Genomic DNA, 20,908 nt, shown 5'->3' with positions numbered 1-20,908 from the left:
GACCAGCCTAAGCAACATGGCAAAACCCTCTCTACAAAAAATACAAAAATTAGCCGGGCATGGTGATGCGCGTCTGTAGTCACAGATACTTGGGAGGCTGAGGTGGGAGGTTCACCTGAGCCTGGGGAGATTGAGACCGCAGTGAGCCACGATCATGCTACTACACAGCAGCCTAGGTAACAGAGTGAGACCCTGTCTCAAAAATAAAATAAAAGGCAACTTCTGTGTAATGAAGGTGGTATAAGACTTCATTCACACAAATGTGGCCTGGAACTAGAAATTGAAAAACCATGGAGGAGAACAGCCCATTGGTGCACAAATGGGAATCCCCAAGACAGAGGTTGGAGAAATGGACTGAGAATAAGATCCCAGAAGCAAATAAAAAAGCTGTAGTTTAGATAGAAACCAGGCTTGGAAATGATACCTTTTTTACATTTCCTGCTTTATTATTTTTTTGAATTCCCAATTGGTTTCCCTAAGCAATTAATATCACCCTTTAAAAATTAAGGACAATTCAACTCTGCTAAGGGACACCAGGAATATGATTCTTGCAGTCTGTGAAAAGATTAAGTCTGGGAAGAGGAAGGGAAATGCATTTATTGAGCGACAAGTGTTAAGCCACAGTGTGCGTTTGGGATTCTACCCAATCTTACCATTCTCACTCAGTCATATTAAGAGAGTAATTATTCCTATTCCTTTTAAAAAAAAATTGGTAAAATTTTGGTAAAATGCACACAGCAAACTCAACCACTTTGAAGTGAATGATTTGGTGGCATTTAGAACATTTACAGTGCTGTACAGCCACCACCTCTGTATAGTTCTAAAACGTTTTCATCATCCCAAAAGGGAACCCTGCACCCTTTAAGCAAGTATTCTCCATTCTTCTTTCCCCTCCATACCCTGGCAAAAACCATTCTTTGGTCTGTGTCTATAGGTTTACCTATTCTGGATGTTTTTCATAAATGGAATTGTATAATATGTGACCTTTTGTGTCTGACTTCTTTCATTTAATATTTTTATGTAGTGTTGTCAAGGTTCATCCACATTGGAGCATATTCTGGTATTACAGTCCTTTTTATGGCTGAGCAATATATCAATAATATCTTATATTACACAATTTGTTTATCCATTTAATCATCCATTTAGCTGACTGATGTGGGCTGTTTCCTCCTTTTGCCCATGGTGAATACAGCTGTTATGAACACACAGGCACATGTATTTTTTTCAGTATCTGTTTTCCATTCTTTGGGGTATATACTTAGAAGTAGAGTTATTCCAAATTCTTTATGTTTGACTTTTTGAGGAGCTGCCTTGTATTCCCTTTTTACAGATGGAGAAAATAACACAAACACTATAAATCTAGGCTTCTTGGGCAAAAAAAAAGTTTTTGCCATTTTCACTGGGTAATTGTATTAGTCTGTTTTCATGCTGCTATAAAGGAATACCCGAGACTGGGTGCTTTATAAAGGAAAGACGTTTGATTGACTCACAGTTCTGCATGGTTGGGGAGGCCTCAGGAAACTTATAATTATGGTGGAAGGGGAAGCAAACACGTCTTACATGGCAACAGGTGAGAGAGAACACGTAAAGGGGGAAGAGCTCCTTATAAAACAATTAGACATCGTGAGAACTCACTCACAATCATGAGAACGGCATGAAGGAAACCACCCCCACGATCCAATGACCTCGCACCAGGTCCCTCCCTCGACACATGGGGATTATGGGATTACAATTCAGGATGAGATTTGGGTGGGGACACAGAGCCAAACTATATCAGTTGTACTCACATGAGGGAAGACTACCTGGAAATTATCTAGATGGAAGTGGGCCATGGCCATTCCTGGGGGATAGAACAGAGTGTGGCTCCATGTGAGATGCCAAGAAAAGGAAGCAGGAGTGGCACAGCTGGGATCTCCTTCTGGGGACCTCTGGGTTTAATTTATGGAGAGAGTCTGGATCCCATGGTCATATCATGCAGAGGGAAGTGGCTCAGTCCCGTTGCAACCAAGGGCCTGACGGCAAAGAACTAAGGCCAGAGAGGCTCCATTTATTCCTCCTGGGGCATCAGGCTTCTGGTACCACTTGCCTTTCAGAGTTAGTAAAGCTGATCTCCTCGGGTTCAGTTTTAGAACTATTTATAGGGGAGGCTTTGGGGCTCTGTCCACCTTTTTAATATAGAACGCATGCAGTCACAGGCACACATACACAAGCTATGGGCTTTCTTTACTATCTAAAAATGAGGTTAATTTCCTGCCTGTGCATACAAGTTCTGTGGGGCACAAACAAGAGGTTGTATGAATAGTTTTCTGGCTTTCCAGGTTTCTCTTTAACAACCATGACCCAACTGGACCGAGAAACAAGGATCTACGTCCTATAACGTGATGAGGGAAGAAATGACCACTGCAGATCATACTACTCCATTGTCCAGAGCCTTCCGTCTCTGCCCCATTCCTTTACAATCAGTGTGTCCCCCTCACTCTGGGCCCACCATTCTCTCTGCAATAGTAAAATTGCTACCCTTATCTCCATTATCTCAGTCCCCATCTTGAACCAGGCATGTACCACAAACTATCTTTCTCCTCTTTACAATAACTCTGCGAGGTAGACAACATTAACCTCATGTGACACTGAGAAGAGTGAAGTTCAAAGAGAATAAGTTTGGCAGAATCAGGATTTGAGCCCAAATCTTGGCCTCATTCCAAAGCCCATGCTCCTTGCTTCTCTGTGCCTCCTCTCCTCCCGACTTTATTCATTCACTCATTGCATTCACAGAATCGTTACGCCCACATACTTCATACTACCAATGCCTTAATAATTTTATTTAAGTCAACTCAGTTAGGAAATTAAATACCCTTTCAAACTCCTCTCAAGCAATATTATCTATAAAACCACAGGTGCTTAGTTATAATTTTCTGCTACTCATAAAAATTAACACAGAACCATTAGAAGTTTAAAAATCTTTACCTGTGCATCACCAAGTGTCTTTTTGTGCACCAGTGGCTGCACATGACTTATACTTTGGGTGACAGTACGTTCGACTTCACTGTATTCCAAGTGTTGAGGCCAACAATAGCAGCATTATGTAGGGGCCTATTCAAAATGCAGAATCTTGTGCCCTATGCAAGACACAGTGAACCAGAAACTACATTTTTAACAAGTCTCCCCAAGTGGTTCTTCTGCACATTAAAGTTGTGAGAAGTGCAAACCATCACCATAGAATGTCTCAGTGTGAATCTAGTCTGCTTTCCAACCCTTTCTCCTCTGGGGGCATTTCTACCTGTCTGACCTTAGCAGACCCAACCTCAAAGTCATCCAGGCTCTGGTGAGATGGTTGACACCACAAATTCTCTAAGGCACTTCCACGAAGAACTCTGGGCAGACTCTTGTGTACAGATTGCAGAGTTTTTAGGGAAGGGTGAATCAGCATTTTTGAAAGAAGGGAAAGACGAATTGGTGATAAAAGAGTAGAAAAGAGGAGGAGTCAGTCAGTGTTGACAAAGAAAGAAAAGAGTCACAGGAGAGTGGAAGAGAGAAGAGAAAGAAGAGTTACAGAAAGAAAGAAGCAGGATGAGTTGGGAGAGGAAGAAAGAGGAGAGACAAAGAAAGAGGAGAGGAGAGAAGAGGAGAGGGGAGGGGAGGAGAGGGGAGGGGAGATTTTATCACACAGCCAATAAGTGCTCCATTTTGTGCACTTGGCGGAACCCACATTTCTCTGAAACGAAATCTGGTCTCCTTGAAGATTTCTCCCTGGCTCGGGGCCAGCAGGGGAGCGAGTGGAGACAAAAGTCAGTGACACAGGCACATTTATTGATTCCAAATAGAATCCCCTGGGAGTACATCAGAATGATTTTCAGGATTCAGTTGAATTGACTCGTTCTCGAAATTAAATTCTTTCATTGCAGCTCAGTTCTTCAATAATGGCCCAGTTCTGTCATAAAGGGGCTCCAATTCCCAATCAATAAATGAGACTTTGAGTAATCTGACTCCACATTTTGCTCACGGGGCAGATCAGATCACAGAGGAGGTCGAGGGAAATGCAGGTAAATATGCACCTCTCTGATTTTTCTCCTGGAGGGCCCACCTGGATGAGCTAGTTTTGGGCTAGGAAGGAGGAGAAGCAGGGTCACATTTGCAGGGAAACTCCCAAAATGGATTCTCATTCTAGGGGAGCTGGTTTCTCTTTGCAGTTTGTTACATCATAGTATCCCACTCAGAAATGGAATCTGGGGGCGGATTGGGTCTGGGAAGTCAGCACATCTTGAAATACAGGCATATTGGGGAGGGAAGAAGAAAGGGAAAGGGAGCGAGAGCCTGCTACTTTTAGGCTTTGTTCCTCCTGCCTCCATCACCTTGCATTCTTTCTTTTGCTTGGATCAAGGTGCAATTTTAGTCTGTTTTTCCTGGAGGAAGGAAACAGTTGGGCTACTCTGAAATAGAGGGTGTTGAATGGAAGTGGAAGTAAAACATAAGCCTAAGGAAGGCAAGATCCCTTTGGGCAACCGCTCTCCTACCTGGCACTTCACGTGCACTATCTCATTGAATCCTCACAGTCACCCTATAGAGTATGTACAACCAGCACCTGCCATTTGCAGATGAGAAAACTGAGGCACAGAGCAGTTAAAAGAGGTGCCCGTGCACAGGTAGCAGGGAGTGGCATGGCAAAGATTTGAGCAGAGGTCTATTCATCCCCATTTCTATAGGATGGTTAAGAGCTTGGACTTTAGAGTCAGTTGTCTGTTTTTTGTTTGTTTATTTGTGCTTTTTTCTGTTTGTTTGTTTTGACAGAGTCTCACTCTGTCGCCCAGGCTGAAGTGCAGTGGTGCAATCTCTGCTCACTGCAACCTCCGCCTCCCAGTTCAAGAGATTCTCCTGCCTCAGCCTCCCCAGCAGCTGGGATTACAGGCATACACTACCACACCCGGCTAATTTTTGTATTTTTAGTAGAGACAGGGTTTCACCATGTTGCCCAGGCTGGTGTCAAACTCCTGACCTCAGGCGATCCGCCCACCTCAGCCTCCTAAAGTGCTGGGATTACAGGTGTGAGCCACCAGGATTTGACTGTGAACTCTTCTGCTGCCTGCCAGCTGTGTGACTTTAAGCAAATTACATAACGTCTCTGTGCTTCAGCATCAGAAACTGTAGGTACAGGCAACAGAAATTGTACCTACTTCATTGGGTTATGAAGAGTGAATGAGCCTCTAAATCCTGATGATCTGAAAGGTCACCTAGAGCAATGACTGCCTGTACAAGGGAAACGCTAATGAGTGTTTGGCAAATGAGGTTTTACACCCTTAGCCATAAAGTAATATTCAGTGTATTAAGGAGTGACTTTGGTCTCTGGAAACTGTGGCTAAGATAAGTGGAGAGGGATATCTCAGCTGGACTTTGCTGGATGAGCTGGAGGTCACTGGCTGCTGTCGGGAGCATTCTTCTGTAGGTCCCTTACAAGGCAGTCTTTGCCTTCTTCTTGCAGCTCTGAGGAGAGCCAAGGAGACTGCTCATTTAACCAAGTGTGTCTGGGAAAAGGCTTCCAGGCACCCCATGCAGGGAGCTTCCCACTCTGCCCTTGAGCAGAACCCCGTGGTGTGTAGAAGGGAAACTGCACGTGCCCTTCTGGCTAACCAAGCCCCTTGGTGGCTCTGAAAGCCATAATTAGGCCAGATCTCAGCATGGGGGCCAAGATGTGTGAGAGTGAGGTTTCAAGCCCTCCTTCCTCAGGGCCTAGTTAACTGAATAAACTCTTCCAAAGGGCCGCATTTCAGCGTTTCACCAGATGAAGTATGGCTTTGACAGGGCAAATTCTGACCTGAAACGCCCAGACAATCATGGAGGCAACACTGCAGGGTGATGAAGAAGCTCAAGTCCTAGAGTCAGACAAAAGTGGGCTCAAATCCCAGCTCCAGCACTTACCAGCTTTATGATCCTGAGGAAAGTACTTAAGCACTCTAAGCTCTGATTTCCTCCTCTACACAATGAGAATAATATTATTTATTGCCTACTTCTTAAGATTGTTGTGATGATTGAAATGAGATAATCCATATAATGCTTTTAGCACAATGTCTGAGTGATCATCTGTTAATTATGTGAGTTACCATCATGTTTATTATTGATAATAATATTGATATTGATAATTAGTAGAATTATGAATAATTATTAGTAGGAAATTAGAGTTTCCAGGGGACTTTTCCCTATAGGAGTTTGACCATCAGTTCCTTCCAGCTTAGTAGGCTCCATAAAGTCCACATTCTCTCTGAACTTCTGAATCACCTGAAAATCAGAATTATGACCAGGAAGGCTGATGAGTTTCTATAATGAAGGGAGCACCTCTGTATTTGAACAAAGAGCAGCAGGTGCCCATGGATTGAATTGGACACCTGAATGTATTTCCCTGCATCCTGGCAGGTCCATGGAAGATAAGAGTTTCAGAAAGCACTTACAGCAGCCCAGCACAGTAGCTCAAGCCTGTAATCCCAGTACTTTGGGAGGCCGAGGCAGGTGGATTACCTGAGGTTGGGAGTTTGAGACCAGCCTGACCAACATGGAGAAACCCTGTCTCTATGAAAAATACAAAATTAGCCAGGCATGGTGGCGCATGACTCTAATCCCAGCTACTCGACAGGCTGAGGCAGGAGAATTGCTTGAACCTTGGAGGCGGAGGTTGCAGTGAGCCGAGATTTTGCCATTGCACTCTAGCCTGGGCAACAAGAGCAAAACTCCATCTCAGAAAAAGAAAGAAAAAAGAAAAAGAAAAAGAAAGAAAGCACTGATAACTATGTCCCTGTAGAAGGGATCACCTGAAGTTCAACTTCTTCTTTCTCTGACTGTCAAGAAGCTCAATGCCAACAATCAGACCATTCTTTTCACTATCCTTCACTAAGTCAAATCTTTTTCTGCCTACGGGACTTTGTATCCGCTGCTCCGTTCTTGCTGGGAATCCCCCTAAATATATGCATGCTGTCTTCTCACCTCACTCAGGTATCTTCTACTTTAGAGACACCACCTGTGACTGTCTCGACCCAAGGCACTCTCTATCCCATCATCTGTTTCATATTTTTCCCAAAGACTAAAGGAAACATCAACCACAGGCTTATGTCAACCTGGTCTCAAAGGCTCCATGATCTAAGTTTGTCTCAATTTCCTAAAAAATTATATGGCCAAATTATCAACAGCCTTAAAAATATCCATTCCCTTGGGTTCAACCATGTGACCCATAGGAATAGCCTAAGGTAATAATATGAAATATGAAAGAATGATGAACAAAATCATTCATCAAGGTAGCCTTTGTAGGAGTAAAAAGTTGAAAATAGCCTATTCCACAGGGGAATAGATTAAAATGCTATTGAACATCAGTGTGCTGAGACATTATGCAGGCATTTCAAGTTTCTAATATCATAGGGATGCCACTAGAGTAAAACATAAATTGGGATATTGATATTTGCTTACAGTATAATTCTGAATGGGTGCATGAGATAGCATTCATCAAACAGTTAAGGTTACCAATGATGGAAAGAAATATGAATGGTTATTCTCTTTGTTGTTTCTGTATTTTCTAAGACATTTTTATAATGAGCAAGCGTTTTTATTTTTTTTTATTTTTATTTTTTTTGAGATGGAGTTTCCCTCTTGTCATCTAGGCTGAAGTACAATGTCACACTCTCAGCTCACTGCAACCTCCACCTCCCAGGTTCAAGTGATTCTCCTGCCTCAGCCTCCCACGTAGCTGGGATACAGGCACCCACCATCACACCCAGCTAATTTTTGTATTTGTAGTAGAGATGGGGTTTTACGTGTTGGCCAGGCTGGTCTCAAACTCCTGATCTCAAGTGATCTGTTTGCCTCGGCTTCCCAAAGTGCAATGAACAAGTATAGTATCTATAATAAGGAAATAATATTGCAATGTTGTAATGTACATGAAGGATTCTTTTTATTTTTTTCAAGCCCCATGTTATACCTTGTTACTAGCAATGCAAATGTCAATCCACAGACAGAATGTGGCCCTTCCACACAGAACGTTTTCAACCATATTCCCAGTATTCTTGGACACAGTGAGGAAGGGATCTGTTTTTTTCCCCCCTGCATGCTGTTCAAAAAACAGCAGGCACGGCAAATAACAACCCTCTAGATAATACAAATGGGTAAATATTGCCAGGATTTGTTACATAAAGTGCTAAAAAAAATATAACTTGAGGATGTAACCACTTATTTTCCCACCTTCAGAAATCCCAGCATCTGTTTCTGCCAAAAAAATGGAGGGTGGGGAATGTTGCAGAGAAAAAAAAAAAAAAAAAAAAAGCGGAACTCTTTTCTTTCAAATTGACAGAAGAAGAGGTGGGGTTGATAGTGAAGGAAAATATTGCATTCAATAAAAAAAGAGATCTATCTGTTGTCACTGCTGAAACCACAACAACAAGTAGGCTATGACAGCGACAATTGAGATTAACGGAAGAACTGGGATTAAGAGACACTTTTCAGATTTGCAAGAAAAGCATGGAAAAATCCATATACAGAGTCTGATACAGGCTCAAAAAGGGTGTGCTTCTCCCACAAGGACTTGCCTTGTGACTTTGGGCAATTCAAGGAAACACTCTAAGAGAAATATATTTTTTTGAAGTCCTCTCTGAATCAATGCTCCTTCGTTTTTTCAAATTTTCTCTTTGGCACACTTCATGCATTGGTCCTCTAGAAAGGACCAACGCATTGTGTGATAAATGTTTATCACTAGTTTCACATCCTCTTGCCTCCTTAGGGATTTTTCTTTCTCCAACCCTCAAATTTTCCACAACATTATTAAATCACACCTGGTTGGCACCTGACACATCTCTTACGTGCCTAGCCCTCTGTGGGAAAGTGAACTCCCCGAGGTGAAAAGACCCCAGCTGGTCTTTCAAGCCTGATATGCAAACCAAGGCCCGTCTCCTTCCCAGGCCCCAGTTCTGATTTCCAATGCCCTCTGAAGGACTGGCCAATGTCAGGCAGTGCCTACCTGATACCCTGGGCCAATGCCAGGGCAGGAAAACTGGCCAGAGTTTTGTGAAGACACTATCAAAATCTTGAGAATTGATTTTTGAAGCATTGGTTGTGTTCAGTAGTTTTCCAGAAGGGTCGGAGGCCTGGAGCCACTGAGCAGCTTCTCTGAATTCAGCCTGATAAAATCCTCCTAAACAGACCGACTCTTTAGGTCAGATAATGGTCCTAAATAAGAGGTCCACAGTTAAATTCAGCCCAAATATATTTTCCTTTGTCTGCAAAATAATTTGTGTTTTATCTATTTTACTTATTTATTAAATGTAAAACTTAAATGGTTCAATGCAAAAGTCTGCATTTCTAATTTTAAAAATATTCGGAGATATAGTGTCACAGTTAAGAGCATGAACTCTGGAGCCAGATTCCCTGGTTTAGAATCTCAGCTCTGTGATTGAGGACAAGGTACCAAACCTCTCTATTCCCCAGTTTTGTTATCTGTAAAATGATAATAATCATAATGACGCCTACCCCAAAAGCATATTGTAAGGGAATGAATTAATGTAAGTGGTAGTTTCAGAACAGTGCCTTCCATATGTAAATATTAGAACAGTTACTGCACTACCTTGGCTATTAACACTGGACCTGCATTCATCATAGTCATCCTCCCTCACTCTAGATAGGACACAACCTTTTAATTATATTTCCATTTAATTATGCTTCTCACTCAACTCAATTCACTTATTGTATTTGCTGCTTGAACTCTGTAAGTATTTGAGTTTGAGACCCCTGCTCTCCAATGAAGATACAGTATTTGCCAATGTGGGCCCTTTGTAAACCCACAAGGATAACAGTGCCTTGTGTAACACCTTGGAGATCCCACAGCTGCAAATCTCCTGGCACCAGGAAGTCTGTGCACATAATAAGTGGAACATTATTTATTTCCCCTGATTTTGCTATGTGACTTGATTTGGGCCATGGAATGAAGCAGAATTGATGATGCGTTGGTTCTGAGTTGAACCCTTAAGAGGCTTCAAATGTTTCTACCACAAGTCTTGCACTTTCTGCATCACTATTAAGAAGGAAAAGCCCAGGCTATATGCTGGTCTAGGAAGAAGAGGAATGATACACGAAGCAGGGCTTTTTCAGATACAGTGGCCTAACTAAATTCAACATGCAGTCCCAGCTGATTTGCAGACATATTAACAAACCCAGCAGAGATGTGCTGGACCCAACCTAGGTCAGCCAATCCTCAGAGAACCCATGGTCATGTGATATATAACAAGAGAAGTTATCTTAAGCCACTGAGTTTTGGAGTAGGTTGTTACATAGCAAACCGTAGGTGATAAACTGGCCAATGAAACCCCTTAGCATAGTCCAGTGACCAAACAGCATATTGCAAATGTTTCTAGGATATGTGACAATGCCATTTGTGTTAGAAATGACCAGAAACTCTGCAAGAATTGTGTGGCTTGCTTGTATAGCTTGCTTACTTACATAATGGTGTCAACAATTCAAGGGTTGGAGTGTTGGATAAGCCGGTGTCAGCTGGGTTTCCCAACCCTTCGCACAACCAAGAAAAAAACCCCAACACACAGTAAGATAAAATCCAATGCCCCTCACGAATCTTCTCAGTTCCTATGGCTTATTCTCTCATAATTTTTGCCATTTTTACATCCTTAGACACACATATAACCACTAGAGTTTTTGTTTTGTTTTGCTTTAGGTGTTCATTCTGGCTGCACAATGACAAAATGGAAGGGATGCAAATGAGAATTGAGGTAGAGCCATGAAAAAACATTATGAAGCTACTGGAGGTGTCCAGGTGGAATATAATGTTGGCTTCAACTTGGACTGTAAAAGGAAATAAGTGAGGAGATTTAATAACAAAAACATTGCCAATAATAACACTTATCAGGTGCTTGTTTTGTGTCAGGAACTGTACCAGTGCATTATATATATTTAATAAACAATCTTGTGAAATAGGTTCTACTACTTCTTTCATTTTACAAGTTAGGCTGAGCAACTTGCCTAAGGTGGCCCAGCTTGCAAGTGGTAGATTCAAACCCAGGATGTGTACATTCTGAGTCTGGGCTCTCAACCACTGCACGATTGTGCCATTGCATTATTTAAGAGCTTTGCAGATGGTATGATAAACATGACTTAGTGGTTGATTAGCTATAGGGAGTAAAGAACATGGAGTTCAAAACAGTTAAAAAATCAACGTGGTCTTCTCATTTTTTCAAGGGAAAAGTAAGTGAGTGAGTGTGTGTGTGTGTGTGTGTGTTGTGGGTCAAATAAACAAATACACAGTTTCAAAACAATCACAGGACCTTTATCTGAAATAACTTGTTCCGAATTTGTCTACCACAGCTGGGTACTCATTTTAATCCTGGGTAATACGTGAAGGCTATTTAGAATCTGTTTGTCTCTTTGATTGTTCCAGTAAACACAGTAGCCAAGAGAGACAGCAGTTTGCAGGGGGAAAACCTGAGTATTGTTGGCTTCATCTTGTTCTTGAAAAAATATCCTCATTTGATGGAGAGAGGCACTTTTTCTCTTTAGAATGGAGATCAATACTGGTTTTTCTGCTAAACCAAGCAAATATATTTACTTTATTTCCAAAATATGACTTCTGGGATCAGGGAAGCAGTGTCCTCCTTCAACTGGATGTCTTAGAACTGTTGTTCCTTGACAATTTTTTTTTCAAAAAGTGTTTTAAAAGATTACTTTATAGACAACCTCTCAGGGTACAATATACAAGACAGCCTCAGAGTCCTTTATCCATTTCCTGCTCTTGTCTTGTATTGAAGATGAGACTTATTTTTTGTATTTCTTCCTCTCATCTGAGAGGCTGATTCTATTTGGTAGGAACCTGATGACCAGCTCTTGGATGAGGACTGGATCTTGGGGACTTTGGCTTGATTACATGATGGAGGCTACTAAGAAGAGAGAGAGGAATCAGTACACACTGAATATTTAAGAAATAATTGAAAGGATGAAAAACAGAAATACTTAGAAAATCTGCCACTAGATTTGGAATGAGCGCACAGAGGTGAGGTAGGAACAAAGAGAGAAACCCAAGCCTTTCTTGATAATCTGGACAGGAATATCTAACTCCTCCGTTACAGGATTCCAACTGCATAATTTTAAAAAGACTATGTTAGGAGTGGCCTGATTTAAAAGCAGCAGTCAAGACAAACACACACATAGTTTGAATTGTAATCGACTCTTCTCAGTCACAGCAAAGACGCTCTTAGAAACAAGGGTCTTGGTCCATCTTTGTCTTTTCCTAGTTCAGCACCATGGACAGACCCAAGGGGGCCATGATGTCTCCACATTTGGTCTCTGCTTTTCCTTAAGATTACATTTTAAAGCAAAAGACATTGATCATGAGGAATCCTACTCAAGCTACAAAAAAAGAGGAAAAATATATAGACTCAGATATAAGTAGGTTAAGAAATCCAAAGAAAGGGAATGCAATCTTGACAGGAGGCTCTGCGACCAAGAGATAAAAAGCCACTACTTTCTCCCTATCTCTTGGCAGTAGTCGTGTGCTGTGATCTTCATAAAGGCTCCTACACAATTCAGAGTCAAGGTTGCAGTTTGTCTATCACAAGTGTTAATGATATAAGAGTACGCATTTTTAAGCCTTATTTCTGACTCCATCTTATTGCTCTACTCTTCTATTTTTAAATTAGCTTTGAATCTATTTTGAATTTGGGCTTTTTCTTTTGATGTTACATATTCTCCGGTGTCATAAGACATCTTTTCTGGGAAGCAAGTAATTCAAATATCAAATTAAAACATGAACTAGAACATACATGCATGCATATATACGATCACATGCTTTACATACACATGCTCATTTCTCTCATAAGATTCCTCCCTTACACAAAAACAAAAACAAAATTGGGAGCACTTCATGGGAAACATGAAAAAGAGGCAATACATAAAGTGTGTGGGTAATGAAGTTAGTGGGTTATTTTGCTGTTTCTGTAGGGACTGTACATTTCAAGACAGCCAAATATGGAAGATGTGGTTTGCAAAGATAACTGCAAAAATTAGTTATATCTCATAAGACCCATAGCAATGTAACTTTGTCACTTGTCCTACTAAGAGCTTAGGTTTGTTTCCCTTCACCTGGGGTTTGAGTTGTCTCAGGAACTTGCTTTGATCAATAAAAAAGGGTGGAAGTGATATTGTGTAAGTTTTGGAGTCTAAATTTCAAAGGGTCTTGTGATGTCTGCCTTCACTCTCTTGAAATGCTCCTCCGAGACCACCACATAAGGAAACAGATCCAGCCCAATGAAGAATGAAAAGTCACATAGAAATAAGCAAAGTACCCCATACAGCCGCCAGTCAGCTACAGTTCATATAGCAACTTGGTGCCAGAAGCTAGTCTAGAACTTGGATCTCAGGTCCTTAAATAGTGTGTTCAGCACACTGCAACTCTCTTCTGCATAACAGGACAGCTGCTGTGAGCTTAGAACTCTGTGATACAGTAGGAAAGAGACCCAAGAAGTGCTAAATGATGGGGCTTTAGTCCTGGCCCAGTCAACAACTTGCTGTGTGTTTAAAAGTGAGTAAAATGAACTCTCTGATCCTCCATTCCTTCATCTGTGTGATGAGCAAGTTGGAGAAGCAAAGCCCCAAGGCCCCTTTAAGTTCTAAGAGTCTCTGATTGTGTCACTCTAACTCATGCCTTCCCAAGCTCTTTATCACAGTAGGAGCCCAAGGATTTTACCACCACAGCCTGAAAACCAGCGAGGGGGAAGCAGGGGGTTGTGTTTCATTCTGTCATCTCCCCTTCTTGTAAAGGGTAACATTGTCACTCACAGTTTATCTTGCTGTGAACTTTCCTTAATGGTTTAGTTGGATTCAGGGCTCAGATTAATCATCCTGGATAACAGGCAACATGACAAACTCATCACTAATTAATTGGCAGCAAAACAAGATATGCTCCCTAGTGCAGAAGGTCTGTTTTGAAATCAGCTTCCAACCTCCTAGGTCTTAACGATGGTATACCCTCTCATTCTCGGTGTGCTCATCTTGGCTAAAAGCATGGGTGAATGCCCACCATGGGGAAAAATAACACGAAGATCCAGTTCAGGAAAGTGTGACTGTTTGTGTCTTTATTCCCAAAACCAACATAGTACTTAAAGGAAAAGTTCTATTTTGGCTATCTTCCATAAATGAAAATGTTTGCCCTTTCATAGTGTTAAACAAAACTTAAATATTATTGCTTCATGTACAATACCATAGAAATAAAGATTGGGTCATACTACAAACAGGCTCTAAATTTTTATATTCCATGGAATTTATTATCCAAGAGATTTACTCACACTCAACTATGCACATAGCATACCACGTATGTTCAATGCTGAATCTCCAGGGCACAGAACAGTAGATGTTTGTTGAATAAAAGAATCTCTCTTATAAAACAACTACGCTTAGTTTATCTATTTTTAACCCTATAGTAATTTCTCAAATTACAGCATTCTTTCTTTCATCTCCACACCTAGTGATGTCAGTATTAGTCAGGATTATTCCATATTACTAGAAAGTATAAACACATTTCAAACTAGCTTAGGCAGAAGAGAATTTGGGGATCATGTGTCTGAAAAGAAAGTTAGAGTTGCTTACAGTGATCAAAGAAAAAGACATGAGAGTTTGGGGCTTGCAGATTCATTCTGAAACTCAATGCTCCCAGAAATCAATCAGCCAACAAACCAACTCTCCAATCTCTCTCTCTCTCTCTACCCCTAGCTCTTGCTCTCATGCTCACTCTCTCTCTCCCTATCCTTCTTCTTCCTTCCTTCCTTCTTACCCTCCCTTATCACTTTCAATGCTAGTATATTGTCTGCTCCTCTTGGTTTTCTTTTGTTTGTTGATTTATCTTTTCTTTCTGCACAAGGACTTTTGTCCCACGACTGAAAGCAATTCCCTGGTTACTTCTTTCTAGAACCCTGATCCAAAGAACAAGGGATCAACTTTCCTATCAGCCCCTCCCTGCCACCCCCCAGCCCCTTGCCAAAACTGAATGCCAGACAGACTCAGACCGACTCAGTTTAGGTTACCTGCTCACCCCTAAGAAACTTTCAATGGCAGGGCAATGTCATCTGCCCACCTTTGTAGTCAGAGGGAAAACATGGGAATGTGATAGACAAGAGACATGACAACACACCACCAGAAGAAAGAGGAGAGGAGGGTGGGCTAGGAAAGAGAAAGTGCTCTACTCTAATTCCTTTGTGGACATTCCAGTGCCAATGCACACATTTCAGTCTTCCTCTTCCTTTACTCATCCGCAGCCTTTAACCCTATTTACCACTCACTCTCTCCTGAAGACAGGTTTTCATTGGCTTAGGTGATACCAACTGCTGCGGACAGAATTGTGCATCCACCCCCACCCCCATTCATATATTGAAGCCTTCACACCCATGCTTTCACGTAACTATATTGGAGATGGGGTCTTTAAGGAAGCAATTAAGATTAAAGATTAAATGAATTCCCTAGTCCAACAGGATTGTGGACTTATAAGAAGAGAAAGAGATAACCGATTTTTTTTTTTTTTTTTTTTTTGTTAAGACAGAGTCTCGCTCTGTCACCAGGCTGGAGTGCAGTGGTGCGATCTCGGTTCACTGCAATCTCCGCCTCCCGGCTTCAAGTTATTCTGCATCACCCTCCCAAGTAGCTGGGATTACAGGCCCATGTCACCATACACAGCTAATTTTTGTATTTTTAGTAGAGGCAGGGTTTCGTCATGTTGGCCAGGATGGTCTAGATCTCCTGACCTCATGATCCGCCCGCCTCAGCCTCCCAAAAAGCTGGGATTACCAGTGTGAGCCATCGTGCCGGCTGATAACAGATCTTGATCTCTCGTTCTGTCTCTCTCTCTCTCTCTCTCTGTCTCTCCCTCCCTCCCTCTCTCCCTTTTTCTCTCTCTCTCCTGATCCCTATCTTCTTCTTGTGTCTCCCATGTGAAAACACTGTGTGAAGGCTGTCCTCTGTGAGCTGGGAAGAAGGCCTTCACCAGAACCTGACCATGCCGGCACTCTGATCTTGAACTGCCTCTTCCCAGCATTGTGAGAAAACTAATTCCTATTGTTTAAGCCACCCAGCTATGATATTTTGTTATGGCAGCCTATGCTGACCAATAGCCAACCTGGTCCCATTCTTTTCTTATCTCTCTGATATTTATCCCTGTATGCTCTTTTATAGTTGTTTTTTGTTGTTGTTGTTGTTGTTGTTTTTAACTGAGTCCCATATTTTCAATTGTCGTTATCACCTTGGCCACCCAGATATAATCTTCAGCTCAGATTCCTGCATGAGCTACATAAGAACATAACCTGCTGCTATGGAATAGTTCCCTCAGAAGTCCAAAATTGAACTCATTATCACCTCCCAAAACTCCTCTTCCATCCACACTCTTCTCTGTGAATGGACCTGTATTCACCCATTAGCAAGGGGGCTCCAACAGAATGCATCCTTCTCCCTTACTCTTGGGTGAAAACACTCGCCAGATTCTATTTATTATACCCACCAAGTAGTTCTAGGAGGCCTCCATTTATCTTCATTTTTGCCAAGAACATCTTAGCAAAAGTGACTGTCATTGCTCGGCAGAATTTCTACAACACTCACTTAGATGGTCCTTGCAATTCCAGTTCTGCTTTTTGTAATCCAGTCTACACTCTTCATCCAAAACCTGATGATCCTATTCTTCTGCACAAAACTCAGCACAAATTAAAGACCCTGCAGGGTCTGACTCCCACTATCCCTTCCAGCAATATTTCTTGTTCTCTCCCCCTCACACTCTTAATTTTGGCCATGTGGATCGACTTACAATTCTTTTGAATCATATTATGCTCACAAATGCATCTGAATGGTTCAACATCTATTCTCTCTAACTAAAAACTCATCGCCAGTGATCTTTACCTGATTAACTCTTTCTAGTCCTTCTGGTTTTTCAACTTAGTTGTTCTCCATCTGGGAGAATATTATCATTATAATGTTGGCCACTCAGATATAAACTTCAGCTCAGATTCACACATAAGCTACATATGAGCATATCTTGCTGTCATGGAATAGTTGCCAGGGTGCCTCAAAGTCGAAGTCCAAAATTGAACTCATTATCATCTCCCAAAACGCCGCTTCCATCCACACTCTTCTCCATCAATGAACCTGTATGCCTTCCCTTCCTTCCAAATTTAATTGGGTTCTTATATGATAGTGTAGATCATGTTATTAATCTTATGATAGGGCCATGTTACAGTGTTATAAATAATGTGCTTACATTTTCCTTCTTCTATTGGGACTTCCTTAATGGTAGGAGTAGTGTTTGGTGTCTCTTGTGAATACTTAATCAATATTTGTTCAATGAGTGAATCAAAGAGGTAATGAGTTAAAAAAAAAAAAAAAGAAACCAAAAATACACAATCATATACCAACACTCCATTTGCATGGTAGCCATAATTCATCCAGCTTAGTTCTTAATAAAAAAATAAGAATTAAAAACAAAGACAAAAACAAAAAAAACTCCCCGTAGCTTGACCACATTTACTGGGAGTCTGTGTGTAAGGCACTAAGAAGTATCATTTTTATGGCTTTACGTATCAGGTCAAGACGTTTACTTGGGTTTATGCTAACTTCATTTCCTTTTCTTGAAAATCTATTCTATGTATCGATGACTGCTGTCCTAGGATACTTTTGATCTGTAAATGAAGACTTCTTTTGTCAGTGATTATCCTCTAGTGATAAACACACACACATCAAAGCTCTCAGATGAATTTTGCAGATGACGTGTTTCTTCTTGTTACTTTTCTCCTTAATATAAGTTTCTTTTCTAATGACTGTGGAATAAACAAACCGGCTGTTATATTTTGCCCAGAGAAGTGGTTCACTCAGAGCTGTATGCCTGTTTTATTGGGGCTCTTGACTGTGATTTTATACTGGTGCAAATAAATTTAATGACAAAGAAAATCTTTGGCTGCAATGTTACTGAAAAATAGGATATAAAATTGTAAGTGGAGACTTCCAGTTTAAAGCTGTGAACCCCAAATATCTGAGACAGATCTCAGTCAATTTAGAACATTTATTTTGAGAAAGTTAACGATGCGTGCCTGTGACAGCTTCAGGAGGTTCTGCCTATATGTGCTCAACATGGTTGGGGCATGGCTTGCTTAGCTTAGTTTTATATATTTTAGGGAGACAGGCCACATCAATCAATATACATAAGATGAATATTGCAAAAAAGGCAAGACAACTCAAGAGGGGAGGGTGTTTCCAGCTCATAGGTAGATTAGAGACAAATGGTTGCATTGTTTTGAGTTTCTGATTAGCCTTTTCAAAGGAGGCAATCAGATATGCATTTGTCCCAGTGAGCTTTGAATAGAATACCTTAAGCAGTTCCTCGCTTGACTTTTCCCTTTAGTTTAGTGATTTTGGGGTCCAAAAATTTATTTTTCCTTTCACAAAGCACATGATTAAAATGGTAGAAGATAAATATACATACTTAAAAACAACCCCTGGCAGAGTTGGAAAGATAGGACAAGAACCACCAGTACCCTCTGATGGAAGAGAAAAGCAGCCTGAAGAGATTGGCAACGAAAACAGACGGGTTAAAGAGCAAGCAACTTGTGGGTTGTCAGCAGGATGAATAATTAAAAGATAAAGCAGTCAAGCCAGGTCTTGGCTTTATCTGACATTTGCACTTAGGATAATGTCTTATATACAGATTTCCAACCCAGAAACTCTAACAAAAAGGTCCCCAAAGTGAGATCTATGGTTAGAGAAGTGGGATATACCTTGGATAGCTTACAGCTTCCAGGCAAGACAAGGAGATCACATTCAAAATGGAAAATCTTCCACCTGAAGAAAATCTCATTCAGCCTCACCTCCCTCCTTTTATTAAAAAAAGAAAAAACCAAACCAAAACAAACAAACAAACAAAAAACCTGAATTAAGGCATTTATAATCTAAATCTGCATTCATTGCCAAGAGAACATGAAATTTGCCTTGGGCAGAAGAATTACTCCCCAGCTGCCAACATCATTCAATTTAAATGTCATCAATTATTATGAATAGCAACCAATAAATACCACACATTTGAATGAATCTAACTGTATGAAAAAAAATTTCAAAGTACAATAAACAAATCATGTGTAAGGAAACAGTTAATACAACAAACAAGGAACTTACTGAGCCATCACATCAGTAAGAAAGAGCAGGCTGTTAAGGAAATGAAACCACCTGAACTCTGAAACTCACAAACACAAAATTTTAAAGCCGTGATTGCCAAATTAGAAGCTAAAATTTAATAGATGGGTGGAACGCAAAAAAAAAAAAAAAAAAGGGCTATCAATGAATACTGAAAACCAGCCTGGGATACCGAGCTGAAGAATTCTCTCATAACTGGTGAAAAAAAAAGATCAAACATGGGGCGAGGGGAAAGTTAAGATAGGTAACAGATATATCTAGAAGATCCAACATCTGTATGGTAAATGTTCCAAAGAGAATAAAAGAGGCTGGGCACGGTGGCTCACACCTGTAATTCCAGCACTTTGGGAGGCCAAGGCAGGTGGATTACTTGAGCCCATGAATTCAAGTCCAGTGTGGGCAACATAGTGAAACCTCGCCTCTACAAAAAATACAAAAATTTGCCCAGTGTGGTGGCATGTACCTGTAATCACAGCTACTTGGGAGCCTGAGGCACAAGAATAGCTTGAACCCGGAAAGTGGAGGCTGCAGTGAGCTGAGATTGAACCGCTGCATTCCAGCCTGGGTGATAGAGCAAGACTCTGTCTTACAGTAAATAAATAAATAAATAAATAATCAAATGCATAATAGAGAATTTTTTCTGAGCTAAAGAAAGACCTGACCAGGTAATCAGCAGGTAAATCGCATTTATTCAACACATTGCTATTGATCTCCTGTGTGTCAGGCACTATTTTAAATGCAATGATAAGGAACACAAGCATCATATCTAAATACATTCTAAAGATATTATCTGAATTCGAGATACTAAAAGAAAATGTTAATGCTTCTGCTTTTGTCCATGGAAGGGTAACTGGTACTGGACTAGTCTTCCCACTGTGAGTAACTCTAAAAGTAGACAAAATATCCAGCAAAGCCAACAGGTTGTTCAGACAGTGGAAAACAGGCAGCATGAGATTGTGATTCATGAAAGAAGGGAAACACCTAGGTAAGTCCTGTGATGATACAACTCTGTACTTGGGGAAAATTTCTCCAGTGTGATGCACAGAACAGGAGTCTCAACAGAACACAGCAGATCTGCTAAGTTGACAAGGCAGAGAGCAGAGTTTGAGATATATGCAATGAAGCAGCTTGCAATCTGTTTAATAAATGAATTCATGAGTAATGTTTAATGAAGACATCAAAAGGATGGAAGATGTGCAGAGTCCATGCAAGGAGTCATTTGTAAGTTTATGGCTGAGGGCTAGCTTGTCTATTCTCAAAGTCAGATGTCCCAAGGTTTAGAAGACAACAGATGTTATGGGATGAAAATGGAACTTAGACACTAGAGGTCAAGAGTGCTAGAGGAAAGAGTGCCAGGAGAGGTTGGAGCTCTGGTCCTAGAATGGAGAGATCTTGTTAACACATCATTAACATACCTGAAACCCAGCAAAGGCACAATAATATCTTCATTTTAGAATAAAGACACATCCGGCCAGGCGCAGTGGCTCCTGCCTGAAATCCCAGCAATTTGGGAGGCCTAGGTGGGCAGATCACGAGGTGAGGAGATCGAGACCATCCTGGCTAACACAGTGAAACCCCGTCTCCACAAAAAATACAAAAAATTAGCTTGGGCGTGGTGGCAGGCACCTGTAGTCCCAGCTACTTAGGAGGCTGAGGCAGAAGAATGGCGTGAATCCAGGAGGCAGAACTTGCAGTGAGCTGAGATCACACCACTGCACTCCAGTCTGGGTGA

This window comes from Chlorocebus sabaeus, chromosome 5 (assembly GCF_047675955.1).
Source record: "Chlorocebus sabaeus isolate Y175 chromosome 5, mChlSab1.0.hap1, whole genome shotgun sequence".
Taxonomy (NCBI): domain Eukaryota; kingdom Metazoa; phylum Chordata; class Mammalia; order Primates; family Cercopithecidae; genus Chlorocebus; species Chlorocebus sabaeus.
The sequence above is the reverse complement of the archived record's forward strand: the minus strand, read 5'-3'. Positions refer to the sequence as shown.